The following is a 21,099-nucleotide window of genomic DNA, read 5'->3' as shown; positions in this document are numbered from 1 at the left end:
CAACAACAACAATAATAACCCTCAGAGGACAAAATAAAAATCCAGAGTTGCTACAATATATTATCTAAAATGCTCAGTATTCAACAAAAAAATCACATGGTATGTGAGAAAACGAGTGTGACTCATATCCAGGAAAAAAAGGAGTAAGTTGGACATCTCTCTGAATTTCCTCAGAGTTTTCTTTTAGCTTAGAAAAATTTTAAAGCAACTGTGATGATAGTATTCAAAGATGTAAACAAAATCATGCTTATAAAATGAATGTAAACTGTGATGATAATAATTCAACAAATAGAAAATATGAGGAGATAGAAATTATAAAAAATAAAACATGGAAATCCTGGAGATAAAAAGTACAGTAAGTGAAATGAAAATTTTACTAGAGGGATCCAACAGCAAATTTAACCTGGCAGAAAAGAGATTGATTGAAACAATTCAATCTGAAAAACAGAGACAGAAACAACTGAAGAGAGAGCCACAGAAAACAGTGGGACAACATAAAGTGTACATATAATGGGAGTCCCATAAAGAGAGGTGATAAAGAAGCAGAAATAATATTTGGAGAAATAATAACCAAAAATAAAAAAGGTGGAGAGAATTAGTTGCCCACAGAAGTGTTTTAAAAGAAATGCTAAATAAGGTTTTTTAGTCTGAAAAGAAGTGACACTAGAAAGTAACTCAAATCTATCAGAGAAATCAGTAGTGACAGAAATGGTTAAGTATGTGGATAAATATAAAAGCTTCTAATTTTTTTCTCATTTCTTTTTTAAACTCCTTTAAAAGATATAAGATTGTATAAAATAATAATAATAGCACTGTATTTTTTGAGTTTATAACATATAGAGATAATATATATAAAAACATCAGCACAAAGGAGAGGAGAGGAAAAGGAGATATATTAAAGCAAAGATTCTATATTTTAGCAGAATTAAGTTAGTATGATTTTGAAGTGGACTGATAAGCTGAAATGCATTTTGTAATCTCTAGATCAATCACTAAGAAAATAGATGAAAGATACAGTAAAATATTAGCAGAGAAATTAAAATGGTTATATGCATGTAAACACATACACACACCATATATATAATATATATGCATATATAGGACTGATATATATGCATATATATGACACATATTATATGTATATTCACAAAATCAGACACTAGGCAAATTTTTGGATAACCATTGGTGGCATAAATAAATAATAGCAGATCCCTTTAGCAGTATACAAAATCTGTAATTGTTTCCAGTTGTCCCCATGACCTCACATTTTCCATTTTTGGAATGTCCTCATTATGTTACTCCTCATAAAACTGGTAATTCTGTTTTTCTCTGCTGGTCTACCTAGATCTTACACAGAAATCTACATTTCCTATCTTCAAAGAAGCTCCATATTATGCCAAAGTTCATTTGCTGAAGCATTATGTCTTTAGGATCTGCTGTCAGTTGCTCATTCATTTGAAATGGGTAAAAGAAGGCCAATGCATTTAAAGTTAAAGATTTTGATTTCAGTAATTACAAAAAGTCTCCAATAAGAAACTTTTTTAAAAAGAAAATTTTATTTTAGTTTTAGAATGTAATTCATTGTTGTTCCTATTATTTAACATACATATTAGGAGATGGAGCCGTCAGGTCCCAACTTCAACAGCATAGAGACAAATTAGAAAAAATTAAGAGGTTTTATTTACAAAGGGTCTGTTTTCAAGGGATTGGACAGAATGAAGGGGAACCACAGGGATAATGAATAACCTGGAGCAGAATTGGTGGAGGAGTTTTGTCACTTTAGTGTGGAAGGAATAAGAGGAGGAATCTAGGAGGAGGGGGTTATGTAGAGATGGCAATCTTGAAGGGTACTATGACCTTGAGTGGATACAGCTAGGGAAATAAATATCCTGACTACCTTCCTTCCTCCTTCCAGTCACCTGACTGGTCTTCTCATTGACTGAATCCAACAAGAAGCCAGGGAGTGGAAACCTGTTGATGTTGTCCATGCTGGGAAGCCTTTTAGGGCAGAGAGCAGCATGGGAGAAGGATTTGAAGGTGGAAATGGGAGATGTTCAGCACAATGGGGGGTAAGGGGGTGGGCATAAAGTGTGGTATTACTTGATTTACATCATGTCATGGGGCATGTTCTACTGTAAGAAACCTCAATTGTGATATTATAGCCTGAAATAGTCTTAGAAGCTATTAATATAATTCTGGGCCACCATTCTGTGAATAATTCCCACTATACATAAGAATATAATAGATTACTTCATTTGAAAAACTTGTCATGAGCATCATGTTTCTTTTAGAAGGATCTGGACCAGTATTCATATGGGTTGGGTTTTCCACTGATGGAAAGGAGAAAATACAAAGAGATAAAAAGGACAAATGAGACACTGCTCAGATTTTGCCTTTAAGCTTCAAGAAAAAAGTATGAAAAGGAAATAAGGCAGAAAAATAAGCATAGAATGATAAAATATAGTTTTTCCTTGGTATCCTTTATAATTAAAAAAAATCTGTGTTTTGTATGTAGAGAAGATTCACTAAAGAGGAGCAAATTGATGATAGCTATTTTAAAAAGCTAACCTCACTAACAAATGCAAATTAAAAACATGGTGAAATTTAATTTTCAAATGTTGGAAAAGATTACTTTCCCCAGTATTGACAAGGTTGTGGTGAAACAGGTTTTTGCAGAGTCCAATGGGAGTTTATATTGATACCACCTTTTCAGAAATCATTTTGGCAATACAAATTAGTAACCTGAAAACAGTTCAGACATGTTGACTAATTTCACTTAGTTTCTCCAGAGAGAACCTAAATGTTTAACATTATAGATGTGCTTAAGAGCATCGTGTATTAACCAAAAGATAGACTATTATGAAGCTATTTATGCTGTTTTTCAAGAGTTCCTAATGCATGGAAAATGTTTATGATACAATGCTGGTTTAAAAAAGAATGTAAATTACATTTCAATAATATGAATAGGACGGAAATAGATGAAAATGTCAATAGTGATCATCTAATGGTAATGAAATAATGGGTAATACCTATACTTTCTACTTTTATTTTTTTTTGCAGTTATCATGTATAACTTTTAAAATATAATGATGAACATAGTTTCTAAAAGTTGATTTTTCCTGTTACTCATTGTGTGAGCAACTTAAAATGTTTGATAATCAGCTGGAGGCACTGGTCTCTTCAATTCTCTGTAAAGAATAAAAGGAGTAGGGAAATTAAATATAAACTGCTTTGGGAGTCATTTGGAATTTGAAAGCTTCAGAAATATTTATATTTATACCCTCTTTTTATATATATGGTTTGGAAAGAAAAATGATTTTATTATTTTCTTCTTTATGCTTTAATGTGTTTTCCACAATGACTATAATGAGCATGTTACATTTTTTAAAAAAAGGACTATCTTTTTTATGAGCAGTTTTAGGTTCACAGCATGTTACTTTTTATAATCAAAAAAATCAGTTTTATATGTATATATGCACATAAATTGGTCATGGTGGGAATTAAGCAGTTAGGCACATGAAAGTTTATTTTTTTCATATACTTTGGAAGTAATTTAAAAATTCATCATAATTATTGTATTTGGTTGTTTTAATAATAAAGTGTTTTTATGGAAGCACGATAGCTAACCTCAACCTGGTATATCACTTAGTCGAAAACCACATGATTAAGATTTTCTTTTGCTTTCTAAAGGGCTAATGCAGGGAAGAGCAATGGAAAAAGATAGAAAAAGGCTCTTTTCCCCTTAGTATCTTAATACAGAGTTGCCATATGACTATGTAGGGTAAATAGTCAACATGTGCTGCAGAGAATTAGAGAGGAGCAGAAGACCTTAGGTGCATTAGGAAAATTTGTTAAGAAAACAAGTATTACTCATTCCTAGATAATACTGAAAGGCACAGAAAGAGAAAATGGGCAGAGAACAACTGTTAGTCGTCCTCGGTCCTCTTTGCTGATTTCTTTAAAGAGATTCCAATAATGCCCAATGAACTCCCGGTCCTCACTCCTTTTTGCTCCCTCTTCTCAATTAATTTACATCTTCTTTATCCTTTGTCTAATGCTGTGTCTCAATATCATTCTTTCTTTTTTTTATCTATTTAAATCTATGTTTAACTTCTCTATTTCTGGAATTTTCTTTTAATATAAGTAGCTTTAGTTTCTTAGTGCTGTTATAACAAATTACCACAAACTGGGTGACATAAAACAACAGAAATGTATTCTCTCATAGTACTGGAGGTCAGAGGTCAAAAATTAAGCTGTCTGTAGGGTTGGTTCCTTCTGGAGGCTCTGAGGGAGAATCTGCTCCATGCTTCTCTTCTAGTGTCTGGTGGCTGCCGGAATCCTCGGTGTTTCTTGGCTTGTAGATACATCACTGCTATCTTCAAGTTGCCTTATTTACATGTTCCACCTTTCTTTCTCTTCTCATATGAGGACAGTTGTCATTGGATGTAGAGTCCACCCTAATTCACGATTATCTCATCTTGAAATCCTTAACTTAGTAACCTCTGCAAAGACTCATTTTTCCAAATAAGGTCACACTTTTAGATTCCGGGTAGACATATCTTTTGAGGGGCCACCATTCAACCCACTACAATAGGAGACCTTTTCTGGTAACATTTCTCTCTACTCTACAGCTATTTCCTCTCCCTAATTCCTGCTCTCCTTATTACTCTTCTTCCTTGTGCTGTCTAGGACTTGGACCTATATTCTCTGCTGCAGAGTTTCATGGAACCCTGTTCTGCTAGATGTACTGTATAGAAAGTGCTAAGGCTAAACCAGTTTGGGAAATGCTGTATTGTGTACCGTCCTGTTGGAAATTCATAACATACATTACCATATTAAGGACCTGAGAAATCCTTCTGTCTTATTATTTCCTAAATCATGAAACTCCTTTTGGCATTATATGTACTAGAATCTTGTGAAACTGTGGTTGTGGCACACGCTTTGGGAACTACCATGGAACAGGTTCTTTCCACTAACTGCCATGCTCTTTTGTGGTTTGCTTATTTTTAAAAACCCGAGTTTTGCCTATCTCTGGACAAGTCTCAGTTTTTGTTTTTGAACTCCTTATTTCTTTGCAAAAAGTATTATATTGTCTTTAAAATATCTACCCCATGTTTATGTAGGTAACTGCTAAATTCACATCTCTAGATTTGACCTGTATCAGCTTAAAATCTGTACATTTTCTATCTAGTATTAGGCTATAATGAGCAATTTCTCTCTTTTTCCAAGTTTTTCTAGTGATGTTTAAGACTCTTGTTTTATATTATTTTTCAAACAGCCTTGAAGCATTTTAAAAGAATTTTTACTTCAAGTTGGACAGACAGAAGAAAGTAATCAGTCTAAAAACGTTAATATTTATTTGGAAACCCATACATCTTCAAAGTGTTTTAATAAATGACTTCTAGAACAAACTATACTGTACCATCTAAGCTGCAGAAAGAAAATTTAAAATGGCTGCATATTTAAATACATAGTTCAGGCATTTAAGCTTCTCTCATTACTTATGGGATTTTCTGCACATTTTACATTGGTGTTAGAATTTTACAGGGTGTTGGGCAACAGCCACACTGATATTTCAAAGTCTCATTTATCTTTATGAATTTCATGTTTTATTGTTAGTTTTCCATACAACTATGATAACATTCCTATCTACAGGCCTACAGCAAATGGAAGTTTAACTTTTTAGAATAGCTTTAAAATGAAATTTGAAATAAGACTTTAAAAACATAAAAATATTTCTCTTTTAGAAGTAACATGCCTAAGTTATAGTGTTGTTCTGAACTATATAACACCAAAAGACTACCTGGTAGCTGAGAACTTTATTCTCTAGTCTTAAAAACTTTTAATATGCTGAAACCCTGACAAATTAATCAGAGTACCATAGAACTCTCTGCTCTTCAGAGTTTCCATTATTATAGATGACACATATATTTGGTTTTCTTTACATAGACCATTACTCCATTTATTCCATTGTACTTGAGTCTATCTAATGAGCTTCTGGTTCTACCCATGGGCAGTGCTTTGAGTGTCTTGCCAAATTCTTACTGAATGCTGAGGTGTTTGCTGAGCTCAGTCTGACAGCTGCTGTTCTCATTTAATGATTTTACAAGGTACTCAGTAATTTACTTAGCCTTTGGCTTGTTTGCAAGTAGTTTCACTTCTTACAATTTTATAAGTATGAAAAAAAGCCCTCTTCTCAACCAAATGAAGGGCAACCTTACCCTAGCTAAATAGGAAAATGTTGCCAAAACTGTTGATATATCTGTGCAATAGGGGGATCTTTAGAGATGGGGGTTAATTTTAAAAAATGAAAATGACATTTGGGTAGTGATAAAGCTTAAATTTGAATTTAATTTCCCCTTCTTTCCCATAATGCCATTATTACAGAAGTTCATTAGAAGAACAAGTGGCCAGATTCCAAGGCATTTGTTTATGGAGATGAACCCTTTAAATTTTCCTCATAAGTAACCTGTGGATAGACTGAGTAGTAGATTGTTCTGGACCCATCCAAAGTAGGTATGTTAGACTTAGTGAAATAATTATTTACTTTTATGACTGCTAAGAGATAATTCTCTATGGGTCTTTCCTGTGTCTGTACATCTTGTGAGCAGAGGCACTACTACCCTTTTGTTCCACACTAGATTTCAAGAATGTCTGAATGGAGAGTAACTTTGGAAGATATAGTGTCTTCCTCTTGAATAGACAGATTTGCTTACTTTTAGCATAATAAAGACAATTTCTCCTTTCAGAGCAAAGATCAAAGATCAGAGCAGGTTTGATTACTGCCCATTATAAAACATTTGGGCTACCTAAGCTCAGGGTTCCTCGGCTGTGAGTGACATTAACCCATTGTGTGTGCAGTATCCACCTGGCACATTCTGCATTGTTCTCATGGGACTTGAGGGGCAAGGGAACAGACACAATCACAAAGCTTATTTGCTGTAAGTAGGTTCTATGTTTCTAATCCAGTAGTCTTAACTCAGATTTATCTAGGTGCTAATTCTTTAGGTTAATTTTCAGGGGCAATTCCACATCCCCTATTTCCAAGGTTTTGGGTGCTGGTTATAGCAGCCCCCTTGACTGTTTTACAGTACTCAACTCAGATGACTAACAGGGCTTTAAAAATTGAAAGGTGCCAAAATTATTCCTTTTTCATTTTATTATTCAGGATAGGCCATGTATGCTGTGATAACAAATCAACCCCCAAATCTTAGTAGATGAACACAACCAAGTTTTGTTTGTAGCTCAAATGGTGTTCATTGAGATTAGGTGACTCTCTAGGACAGCCACATCCTTTATCCTCCACATGATGATTGGCTCAGACTGCTCCCATTTTTGGTGTTGCCACCTGAATTTGTGTACCCCTGATGGTAGAGCAGGGGAAGAGAGCAAGTGGACACCTCACCCTCACCCTCAAATGCCTGACTCCCATCACTCAATCACATGGCTCTACCAAGCAGGAAGGTGGCTGATAATTGTAGGGAAAACCATAGAGATTCAGTAAACAATGAAAGTCTCTGTCACTTTTGTGGACATCCTTGCAAATATTTTTGAAAAGTAGATTGACTTGCCTACTTATTCTCATGCTAGTGATGCATTTAAAAGTTATTATAGTTTCATAATAAATTTCAGTAACTGGTATGTGTGAATCCCTCCTTCCTTTTAAAAAAAGTATCTTTGCTATTTTTGTCTGATTATTTTTCCAGATAAAACTCAAAAGCATTTTGGGGCATATAAAATTCTTTCAGAAGGATTTTTTTGTCATTCTTATTTGAATCAAATTAAAGCTATAAAGTAATTTAAGAAGAATGATATTTTATAATATTAATCTCTACATATAGAAACAAGACTAATTCTAATTTTTATACTAATAAAGATTTATAATTTACTTCATAAGATTCAAATACATTTCTAAAATAATTATTAATAGGCATTTTAGGTTTTTTAAAAACATGTACAAATTTATGGGGTACATGTGAAATTTTTTTACGTGTATATAATGAATACATGTATATAATGAATAGTGATCAAGTTGGTATTTAGTGTCCATCACCTAAGCACAATACATTTTTGTTTAACTATAGTCCCACCCTACTCTGCTATCAAACATTGGATTTATTACTTCTGTCTAGCTGTCTGCTTGTACCCTTTAAGCTACTTCTCCTCATCTTCCCCCTTTTCTTCCAGTCACCATTCCCAGTCTCTGTTCTCCATCTTTGCACTTTCTACCATGTGATCAAATTTTTTAGCTCTCAAATATAAGTGAGAACATGTGATGTTTGTCTTTTGGTGCCTGGCTTATTTCATTTAAGATAACATCTAGTTCCCTCCATGTTGCTATAAATTACATGATTTCATTTTTCATGGCTGAATAATATTCCACTGTGTGTGTGTGTGTGTGTGTGTGTGTGTGTGTGTGTGTGTATAAACATACCACATTTTCTTAGTCCATTCATATGTTGATAGACACTTAGGTTGATGCCATATCTTTGCTGTTGTGAATAGTGCTGCAATAACCAGCAAGTGTAGATATCACTTTATATTGATTTCTTTTCCTTTGCATAGAGATACCCGGTAGTGGGATTGTAGGTTTGAATGGTAGTTTTATTTTTGTTTTTTTTGAGAAATTTACATATTGTTTTCCACAGTAGCTGTACTAGTTGAAAGAATAATACATATAATTGATATTAATATGATAATATCTGAAAAATCTGTTTTGATATACCTCTCATAAAATGGGAATGTGAATAACTCTATTAATTGGGTAACACATCCTTTGCAATCAGTTGGTTTCTAATGCTTTGTTTTCAATGGTATTGGGGGAAGGACTAGATTGAATTATCAGGTGGTTGATCATGAAATATAATTTTTGATTTTAGACCACTATGTATTTTTGGTGAAATACAAAGAGTTGCATGACATTTGCTAAACAAACAAAATTCATTTCATTATCATCTGTTTATATAACTAAAGTGTCTTAGTACTTTTGCCTATAAAAATAAAAAATTGGGAGCTGCTAAGTAGGAGGTGGCCGCAGAGGTTGGACGACCGCGGGCAGCGCGAGTGGCCGCATGCTGTTCCTGCGCACTGCGGCGGTGGCATGCCTGCCAGCCTCTGGTGGCCCTTACCGCGAGCCTGCGGGAGCCGTGCACCAGCCCGCCGATACGAGCTTTCACCAAAGAGCCTTTCCTGGGCAAAATCAAGAAGAAAGAAGTTTTCCCCTTTCCAGAAGTTAGCCGAGATGAACTCAATGAAATCAATCAGTTCGTGGGACCTGTGGAAAAATTCTTTACCGAAGAGGAGGCCCGAACGTGACCGTCAGAGCTGGGAGACCTGGGGGTGTGCGAACACCCCAAAGGAGATTTTCCGTGGCAGCCGCAGCAGCATCCCCCAGCCCACAGGAAGCTGTAACTCGGGGACCTCGCAAACATAGATGGCCCCAGATCCTCCTATGCCCAAGGTGACCTCAGTAGCCATGAAGGGGGCAGGACTGAGACGCACGATTGTGCAATCGTGGACTCAGCTCAGGTCAGCCCCAACATGGGAGCTTTGTAGTCGCTGTCCATGGTGCTCAAGGGTAGACCCAGGTGCAGAGATGTGTTCAAAGACCAAATCATGGTGCGTCAGAGCTGAGCGGGGTCGGGGGCTCATTCTCCCCAGAGCCTCATTTTGCTGATGGTCAAGCAGAAGCCCAGAGAGGGGAAGGGTTTCCCTGCAGGCTGCACAGCAGAGGCAGCATGGGAGGAAGCAGCCTGCAGATGTCTGCTCAGACACAGCTCATTTCCTACCGACGGTTCCTGCGTGACGCCTCTACCCAGAGTGACGGCCAGTTCTGAGACTGCAGACGGGGATGTCCCTGAGGATGTGGGAGCCACACAGCTGCAGGGCGGCCTCCCAGGCCGTGGTGGGCAGGCCCCGCGAATCCCTCTGATCCTTCTCTGCTGCCGTCCTCCCCACCGTCCTGCTCCTCACCAGCCTCCTTTCCAATGCTCTGAGCACAGGGGGCTGCAGACTACAGCCCGCAGGACAAGCTGGGCCTGCCGCCCGGTTTTCAGGGCCCTTGAGCTAAGAAGGGTTTTTATACTTTTAAATAGCTGAAAAAAATCAACAGAAGAACACTATGCTTCAAAAGAAAAAGAGAGGAAAGTTTTTTGTTTGTTTTTTTGTGTGTGTGTTTGTTTGTTTTGGGCCCCTTTGTTGAGACCGCAGTTTGATGAAGAGAACTTCACCAGATTGTCTCAGCTCATCTCCTTCTCTTCCTCCCTCAAAATATATAGCCTTAGGTCTCCTCTACTGCCTGTTGTAGTAACAAAAGCCCTGAGATAATTAAAGTAAAAGTAGAAGAAAAATACATGATGGTTAAAGCTATTAAGGAGAGCTTGATAGAGACAAAGAAGAGGTAAAGATGGCCCAACAAAAGAATAAATGATGTCCCTGATGCAGAGAATTACACAGCTGGAATAGTACATGTACTCAAGGCATGTTATGAGAGAATTTTCCTGAATTGAAAGGAAAACTGCCTCCGTAGATTGAGAGGAATACTCTGTTCTAGGGAAAAGTGAAATATTAGGAGATTTACCTATATGGACTCTAAACCAATAAGCCCTCATGATGATTAAATCTTATTTTGAACATGCATTTTCTCTTCTACCATTTGATTGCTGATACATTTAATTTAAATAAAGCATAACAAAACAAGATTCTCCAGCACATAATTATAGCTGATATTTGTGACTAACTTACATCTTCCCAGAATGTTAGAATTTGAGCTAGTTAATTAACTGAAGGGGAATCAACAATGAAATGTTAAATTATTAGCTGGTATTAATATTTGATGTATAGATTTAGTAACTGTATTTTCTGGACCCAAACTTGAGACATATAGTCTGACCAATAGGTTTACTTCTCTTTTAAAGTGTTCTTGCTGGTCTTTAAGCAGGAACAAACATTTTTAGGAAGAGATTTACCTAGAAGTTGAGAAATCATGCCATTTAGAAATGCAGAGATAGGTAAATCATTACAGATTCACTCATTCAAAAATTCCTTGCTTGCTGCTTACTATACACAAGAGTCTGTGTCAGAATCTCTTCCACTAGGAGTCTTATGATCCTATACGGCAGGCAAATGAGCAGAGGCAGTTACAGTGCTGTGTGATTAAGTAGCACAGTATGCTATAACAGCATATCTCTTAAGGGCCACGGTATGCTTTCTCCTAGAGAAGCTGATGTCTAAGTAGAATTGTATTCAGAAGGAGACCCTTTCCATTATACCACATTGCCTCCTTTAAAAACTGGTTTTAAAAGGATATCTATGAGGTTGAAATTTAACTGAGGAATTAACTTTTTAAATCGTTTCATAAATTTTTGTGTACAGTACACAAAAAATACAAAAAAAAGTTCAACTTTTCTAATTTAGATTTCTCCACACGTAAGACAAGCCTTTCTTCTCCTTCATCCCAAGGAGTCATATAATTAAAAATAATGTCATAATGGAGAAATTATTGAAGATAATTTTTCCTTCCTTAGTGTTCCTACAGTATATGGTTCATTCTCCTTCTATAGCACTTAGAGATTGTATATAATTAGTTACCTACATGACTTGACCCATCCTTCCAGTACCTTCATCCTCCAAAGACTAAGTGAAATTTTGTTTCAAGAAAAGGAAGGTACCATGTTTAATTTTGTATCTTATCACCTTCTAGAGAGCCTGGCACATAATTAGCTCTCAATAAATGTTTTTTAAATTAACTACTGAAAGATTGGATGAGTATGTAATTGAATATTAATAGAAATGTCATGAGGCAGACAATAAAATGTGTGAGCCATGTGACTCTGAAGGAATCCTCAAAGTGGATTATTCAAGGACCAGTTCTTTGACACTTAAAACCCCCTTACTCATGTTGAAAATGTAAGAGTAGCATGAAAGAGTGGATCTAATAACACTACTACCAACAACAGGATAAAAGGACAGCCAGCCTACCCCAGAAGATCACTCCATGTTTGAGAATTGATAGAGGAAAGTGGCCAGTGGAAGAGAAGTACAGCCCACGTCACAGAAGCTGTGGCCAGAAGAACCCAAAGATGGGCCCACAAGAACTCAGAGGAGCCCACAGTAGAGAGAATAAATTTTTGATACGAGAGGCATGAAGAGTCCAGAGTTAATCCTAGGACCACCCACTTGCTAATTAAAAACTTTTCCATCCCATCCCCTTGCCTTTCCTCCCTCTCACTTACTGGCTAGAAACTATTATTAGAGAATCAGGAGGAATTGAGCAGAAAAAAAGATCATCATGTTATCCCCTTTCCCCAAATCAGACACTCTTGTCAATTCAAGCCTTGGGCAGCCAGGAGATTGATCTGTATTTCAATAAACATGAAAGTGTTGGTTACTACATTGGATTGAACAGATTACATTTCTGTAATACATTCAGGTGACTATAGAATTATTATATATGCAAAGTGAAAAGAAAATCATCAGTGATTTCTGGTGAGATTTTATCCAGTGGCAGAGAAAAGGCTTTCCACGTGGAAATGGAAGACCAAGAATGTTCTGTTTTAATTATGTCTCTAGTTGTTGTTGTTCAATGTAATATAATTACTGTTATTTGTCTCTTAGTAAATTTTCTGTCCTCCAAATTTTGGAAAATTCTTAGTGAAGAGATTGTGTGAATCTGATCCTATTTCTGTTGAAAAGGAAAATTATAACCCGTGTTCAATTGTTTTGCTTTGATCATATAGGAAACACAGTGGGCATATCTGGGTGATTCAGTATGATAATTAAGCAGTCCATTTTTCTTTAGGCAGGTCAGAGGAAGGAGGCACAGACTGTTTATGCACCTGGTTATATCTTTTAAAGCTCTCTGGGTTCTGGGCAGACTCTGTAGTGAATTCCCCATCTTAGGTTTAAAGCATAGCTTCAACAACATTTTTGAAATTAAAATGAAAGACTAGGTGGGCAGTGTTCTGGGCAATCATATTTTCCCTCAGGGTATTCTCTGGCAACTTTAGTTTAATTTGTAGACAAACTGCTCCAAAATTAAAATAGCAAAATATCTGTGGAAAAAGCATGTATGTACTGAGCCACATGCCAACAGGCATGTGTTGCTCTGGGAATACCAGCAAGCTCACATTCTGTCTGCCTCATAAAAGTGGTGCACGTTATCTCGATGATTTCATCTCATGCCAACTTCTGGCCTTTATCTTTTGGAAATAGAAATGTAATTTTGGCAGCACCAAAATCAGATCCATTTCATGGGAGAAGATTCTCAGAAACCAAGTTCAAAACACTGATATACAAAACCAAAACAACAATGTAATAATTCATTAAAAGAGAAGAGGAAAAAAATCTCATGGAGAATGGAAAACTTGTACCAGCATCAATACTGTTTTCTGACATCGGAGGAAGAGGAAGAGGAGCAAGATGGCTGAATAAAACCCTCCAGCAATCATCCCCCTGCAGGAACACCAAATTGAACAACTATCCACACAAGAAAGCACCTTTATAAGAATGAAAAAAATAGGTAAGTGATCACAGAACCTGGTTTTAACATAATATCAAGAAAAGAGGCATTGAAGGGGGTAGAAAGGACAGTCTTGCATTGCCTCCAACATCCCTCCCCCATCCCCTGTCAGTGCTGCTTGGAGGGAGAATCTGTGTGCTTGGTGGAGGGAGAGTGAAGTGAGTGCGAGACTTTGTATTGGAACTCAGTACTGCACTGTCACACTGGAACACAAAACAGTGTCCATGCCCAGGGAGGAAGCATTTACCTGAGCCCTGGGCCAGAGGAAAACTCTCAGCCCCAGTGGGAGGAACCTGAGTCCTGGCTGACAACAGTGGCCTGGGGCCTGGAATAAATTTGACTGACAGATTGCGAGGACTGCAGTCTTTGGGCAAGCCCTGATGCTGTGCTGGTCTCAGAGATAGTGGACTTGGGATGCACACGACCCATTGAGACACCAGCTGTGGCAGCCACGGGAGTGCCTGCATCACCCTGCCTTCAGCTCCAGGCAGTGAAGCTCAGGAAGAGACTCCTTATGCTTGGGGAAGGGAGAGGAAAGAGTACAGAGGACTTTGTCTTACAACTTGGGTGCCAGTTCAGCCACAGTAAAATAAAGCACCAAGCAGTTTCCTAAAGGCCCTGATTCCAGGCCTTAGCTGCTGGACAGTATTTCTAGACCTACTCAGGGCCAGACAGGAATCTGTTGCATTGAGGGGAAGGACCCAATCCCAGCAGGATTTACCATGTGCTAACTGAAAAGCCCTTGGGTCTTGAATAAACAGCAGCAGTAGCCAGGCAATAGTCACCACGGACCCTGGGCAAAACCCAGTACTGTACAGCCTTCAGGTGTGACTAAGAGCAGTGCCAAATGTGGTGGCCACAGGAGTGCTCACATCACCCCTCCAACTTTAGACAACCCAACATGGAGAGAAACTTCTGATTGGGGGAAAGAGAGGAAAAAGTGAGAGACTTTGCCTGGTAATCCTGGAATTCTCCCTTATCTTGCTTACATCCACCAGGATTGTGCCTCAAGGAGTTGGCAAGAATTGCAGCATTACTAGACTTTGGGCATCCCCTAGTGCTGATACAGCTTCAAATTATACTACGGAGCTATGGTAACTAAGACAGCATGGTATTGGCATAAAAACTGACACATAGACCAATGGAACAGAAGAGAGAACCCAGAAATAAATCTTTGCATTATAGTGAACTCATTTTCAACAAAGGTGGCAAGAACATACACTGGGAAAAAGACAGTCTCTTCAATAAATGGTGCTGGATATCCATATGCAGAAGAATGAAACTAGACCCTTATTTCTTGCCATATACAAAAATCAAATCAAAATGGGTTAAAGACTTAAATCTAAGACATGAAACTAAGAAACTACTAGAAGAAAACATTGGCATCCAAGGCAGAAATGGACAATTAGGATCACATCACACTAAAATGCTTCTGCACAGCAAAGTAAACAATCAGCAAAGTGAGAGATAACCCAAAGATTGGGAGAAAATATTTACAATCTACCTGATAAGGGATTAATAACCAGAACATATAAGGAGCTCAAACAACTCAATAGAAAAAAAATCTGATTATAAAATTGGCAAAAGATCTAAATAGACATTTCTGAAAAGAAGACAAAACAATGGTGATCTAGCACCTCTTGAATTATCCTGGATAGATCTGGAGCCCATTCTACTAAGTGAAGTGTCACAAGAATGGAAAAACAAGCACCATATGTACTCACCATCAAATTGGTATTAGCTGACTTAACCGACCAGCACTTAAGTGCATATATAGTAGTAACAGTCAGAAGGTGTTGGGCAGGTGAGAAGGGCGGAGGAGGAGATAAGTATATTCACACCTAATGGGTGCGGTGCGCACTGTCTGGGGGATGGACACACTTGAAGCTCTGATTTGGGTGGGGCAAAGGCAATATATGTAACCTAAACATTTGTACCCCTGTAATATGCTGAAATTAAAAAAATTAAAAAATTTAAAAAATAATAAAAAATAAAAATGAAAAGAAGACACAATGATGGCCAATAGATATATGAAAAAATGATCTACATCACTAATCATAAGAGAAATGCACATGAAAACTATAATGAGATATCATCTTAACCCAGATAAAATGGCTTTTATCCAAAAGGCAGGCAATAACCAATATTGGTGAGGATGTGGAGAAAGGGGAACCCTTGGACACTGTTAGTGGGAATGTAAATTAGTTAGCCGCTATGGATAACAGTTGGAGGTTCCTCTGAAAACAAAAAATAGAACTGCTGTATGATTCATCAATCCCACTGCTGGGTATATGTCTGAAAGAAAGGAACACTGTTCACGGTAGCCAAGATACGGAATCAACCTAAGTGTCCATCAATGGATGAATGTATAAAGAAAATCTGGTACATATATACGATGGAATATTATTCAGCCATAAAAAAGAATGAAATCCTGTCATTAGCAACAACATGTATGGAACTGGAGGACATTAAGTGAAATAAGCTAGGCATAGAAAGACAAATATTGCATGTTCCCACTCATGTGGGAGCTAAAAAAAACCACTGAACTCATGGAGACAGGGAGTGGAATGATGGTCTCCAGAGGCTGGGAAGTGTAGATTGGAGGGAGGAATAAAGTAGGGGTGGTTAATGGGTACAAAAATCCAGTTAGATAGAATGAATAAGATCTAGTATTCACTGGCACAATAGGGTGACTATTGTTAACAATAATTTATTGTATATTTTTAAGTAACTAAAAGAATGGAATTGGAATGTTCCTAACACAAAGAAATGAGAAGTGATTGAGGTGACAGATACCCCCAATTACCCTGATTTGATCATTACACATTGTGTCCCTGTATCAAAACGTCACATGCATCCCATAAATATGTGCAACTATAATGTACCCATAATAATTAAAAATTCTATTATCTTACATGGAGAAATAAACTAGTTTTTCCTAAAAAATAAAATATGCTCTTTTCTCCCTGTGGTCAAGAACCTGGGCAATAAAATTACAAGGCAGAGTTGCTTGGTGAGAAAGTCTCAGCACAAAGGAGTGTTGACTGCGGGCTCCTGCAGTCCCAGCAATGCTTCAGTGGAGTGGTGGTTATGAGGGTTTCACTTTATATCTATTTGTTAGCTGCACAGTTGTTTTATGCAACCTTCTGTATGTCTGATAGATCACAAAAACAGATGTTAAAAAAAAGAGAAGAGTATACAGTATCCCAAATTGCAAAAGATGTTGTTGTATATAAAGAAAACTGTAAGGAAATATATTAACACAGTAGCACCAATTATCTTTAGTGGTATAACTATTATTATACTTTCTTTGTATAATAATTTTCAACAGTCAGAGTATTTAAAATTGTTGTATGTGTGTTTTGTTATCATGTTGAAATATGTTAGGTTCTTTTTATTTATTTGTAAAATCCTATTTAAAAAGCAGAAATGAGTTGAAAAGTTTTGAGCAAAGGAAGGGAATTTTATGAACATTTCTGTATGCCTTTAAACTTTACATAAAACTCCCTAAACATTTTAAAAGAGTCATTGAAAGTGTGAAGAAAGAAAAGGAATGTATGGAAGCTTTATGCCTGATTGCACATGAACAGTGTGCTAATTTTAGGTCTGTGTTTACCCAAATCATTTTTTCTCATTCATCACATTTTTAAAGGCTCACAATAGGTCCCAAGTAATGAAAACCATAATGAAATGAAAAAAAGTGGAATAGAATGTAGCATTCTAATATATTTTAAAATGCCAAGGCTTTTATTTTCAGCTGTTGCAAATTTCCCTAATATCTCAGCACTATGGGTAGAAATGGAATTCACAAATGAAAACAAATCAAGCCTCCTGACTGGCAGCCAACTTCTTCGCCTGGTGTGTGTTTTCCATTTCTCCATGGCTTATATTAATATTAACACCAATTGCATTTATGTATACTTCTTTCTTCAAATAGCACAGCCCCAAGCCTGCAGCTCTAAATGTGGGAAGGATAAACAAAAGCTAAGAAAGGAATTCTTCAAAGTAGTCTTTATGTTAGGTTGTGCGCCTGATGCCTAGTTAGTTTGCTCCCCAAAGGTTGAAATGTCAGGGCAATTCTGAGCCCTGTGGGGCCCCTGCATCTGTGCATCTCAGGTTAGGCTGAAAGCAGACCCCTACCTGCTGGGAATTCCTTGCACTGAGACAAGCCCTTGCACTTCCTGGTCTCCACAAGGAGTCTGGCTATTTGAAGAACTTCTCTCCTCCTCCTTAATTCAGTTTTCTCTACCACAACCTTGATGGTAAACAGTCAGAGCAGGACTAGTCCAGAGCAAAGAAGGGAGTGGGAGTTACAAAGTGTGTAAGGACGACAGAGAGGAGAAAAGAAGAAAAAGAAAAAGGGAGGGGCTGATGGGTAGTTTATCTCATCCTGGGCTCCCTTCCTTTAAGCAATGATTCTTGCAATTATTTTAATTTTCAGGGGCTGACTATCATGTCACATGAGCCAAAGATGTAAATACTAGCTGCAGATATAGATATAGATATAGATATATACTCTTGAAAAACAGATTTAAAAAAACCTTCCAACAAAAATAGCCTAGCACATTTAATGACAAACACGATGGCATTGTATTGTATGGTAATTTGGAATAAGTGATAGGCAATTCATAAAAGCTATTGTAATTTCTGTTATTTTTATCTTACATCATTTACTTTGTGACGTCTCTAGCCTGTGTTACTACTATCAATATTCACAGTATTCCCTGAATACTGTGTCATTTAATCATCCTAAATGTGCTCCCCCCATATTTCAGAGCATCATCCTGTGCCTATGCATTCAAATTCTGCTCCTGCTGAGGGTCTCTGCTCCACGTTGGGAACCCTGGAGATGCTCAATGGTTTGGGGGGACCAGAAACATAGATCATGGTACTGTGAACCCCTTTGCCATAGAAACCTGATGACCTTACTTCAGGAGTGGGAGGGGACTTAGGTGAACTAGCGGCACAGGAGAAAGAGCATGGTTCAGGAGAATACGTAGGGAAGATGGGCATCCCAGTCAGGAAACCAGCATAGACAATGAGCAGGAGATATAAGAGTTTGGCCTATTCAGATATTATGGGTTGGACTCTGTGTACTTTCCTCCTCCCAAGATATACCTTGGAGTCCTAACTCCCCTTGCCTCATAATGAGACCTTATTTAGAAATAGGGTCTTAAAGAGATAATCAAGTTAGAATTCAGTCATTAGTGTAGGCCCTAATCCAGTATGACTGGTATCCTTATAAAAAATGGGAAATTTGGGTACAGAGACAAACTAGGCTAGAGAGAAGGTGTTGTAAAGAGACACGGGGAGAATGTCATTTGGAGACAGAGGCAGAGATTGGAATTACGCTACCACATGCCAAGGCACATCTGGGGCTACCAGAGCTGGAAGAGGCAAGGATCACCCTAGCAGGGGCAAGGTGATGGCCAGGGAGTAGAGAGAGTGGAGTGCTTGGGCTGGGGAGAAGGGGGGATTCCAGATTACTTTAGAAGGGTTGTTAACATCAGTGGGAGCTGAGGTGAGGCTGAATCAGCCAGGAAGTGCCAGCAGAAGTCACCAAGCAGATAGAAGACCATGAGCAGCCTCAGGAGCAGACCTCTGGCACGAATGCCAGTAGAGGAAGTAGCACCCGGTGAAAAAGCACATTGCCCTGAGACCAGAGGAGCTGGAGGACCACTGTAGGTGACACAAGCCACAGCCCTCCCTCATACACCCCTGGAATATCTCAGGGAACCAAGCTAGGGGAGAGGAAGACTATTGGAGAGACTGAGTAGGTGCATTCATGCACTAGCAAAAGGGACAGTTTAAATGAGCAGATTTGACTACAGTTTAAATTGGACTGAACACTTGTTTTATCTTCCTGTGCCCCTTTTTTGCCCTACTTCTAACCGCAGGTTCAAAATAGTTGTTTGGGAGATCAGGTGATATAAGCATAAAATAAAAATTAAAAAATTAAAGTTCCTCTGCATATATGAGTTGTACTTGATAGTATCTGATGTACTAATTTTGCAAGTTGAATTTGATGTCCTTAATTGCTAGTGAGGCTGGTGATTTTCTTTTCCATTCTATGAATTCCCTAGTCATGTACCTTGTCCTTTTCTTTATCAACTTCCCTGACTTTTTCTTGTTGGATTGAAAGATTCCTTGACATTTTAGATACGAATACCCTGTCAATTCTACATGTCACAAATATCTTTTCCCAAGTGGTGTACTGAATTTTCTTCAATGACCTTTACTTAACAGAAATCTTTAAAGTAGTCAAACCTTTATAATTTATATATCCTGTTGCTGTTGTTTAAGAAATTCCTTCCCACCCGAAGGTTGTAAAGGTATTCCTCTGTATTTTATTCTATTAGCTTTGTAATTGATATTTCACATTTAGACCTGTGCAAATTGCTGCAGAAGGGCCTTTCTGCTTGTTTTCTTTGTTCATCATGGGCAACTTTGCCTACCCCAAATCCCTGTCTCCCTTGAAGCCTGCTTTCTATAATTCTCCTCTTTCTATTCATTTAATTTATGAATTATGATCTAGTCTGCTACAAATCTTCTCACTTTATAGATAGCCAGCTGGAACATGGAAAACTGTCTTCTTAAGTACTTACTTGCTAAAAGAATTCCTTTGCCCATAAGCAGCTGTTTTGGCTCACTCAGATGTTTAAAAATATAGATTTGAGGTTTGGTTTTTCAAGATTTTGCAGGCAGGGATACTAACATGCTGGAAAAGTGGGAAAGGATACAAATAAGTAATTTTTAAAGGGTAATCAAAATAAACTCTACTGAAGAACTATTTTTTAAAAAAGCATCTGGGAAAGCCCAAGTGCCAGTGGTCAGAGCAAATGAGCTTCTTGCAGCATATACATAGAGTGTGGTGTAAAGTAGTGGTCTTCAACTGGGGTGATTTTTTTCTCTTCCTCCACTCCCCTACCCACTGGGGACATGTGACAATATCTGGAGTCATTTTTGGTTGTCATAAATGGGGGAGGGGAAGTATGCAGAGTGTCACTACTGGCGTATTGTGGGTAGAAACTAAGGATTCTGATAAATATCCTTCAGTGCACAGGACAGCCCCCCCACAACAAATAATTATCTTGCTTCAAGTGTCAGTAGTACTGTGGTTAAGAAATCCTGATTTAAAGAGTCCACTCAGAACTTGAGGAAGCAGTGACCCACCAAGTAGATGAGATAAAGCGATATGATGGTTAATTTTATGTGTCAACTTGAATGGGCTAAGGGATGCCCAGCTAGCTGGTAAACATTATTTCTGGGTGTGTCTGTGAAGGTGTTTCCAGAAGACATTAGTATTTGAATTGACAGACCGAGAAAAAGATCCATCCTTATCACTGTGGGTAGGCCTCACACATGGGGGGCCTGAATAGAACAAAAAGGCAGAGGAAGGACAAATTCTTTCTCTCTGCTTGAGCTGAGACATCCATCTTCTCCTGCTCTCCTGACATCAATGCTCCTGGTTCTTTGGCCTTTGGGTTTATACCATCAGAACACCCACCACCAATTCTTGGTTCTTTGGACTAGAGCTGGGACTTATATCATTGGCTCCCCTGGTTCTCAGGCCTTTGCAA

Source organism: Lemur catta, chromosome 13, assembly GCF_020740605.2.
Source record: "Lemur catta isolate mLemCat1 chromosome 13, mLemCat1.pri, whole genome shotgun sequence".
Classification (NCBI taxonomy): domain Eukaryota; kingdom Metazoa; phylum Chordata; class Mammalia; order Primates; family Lemuridae; genus Lemur; species Lemur catta.
The sequence above is the reverse complement of the archived record's forward strand: the minus strand, read 5'-3'. Positions refer to the sequence as shown.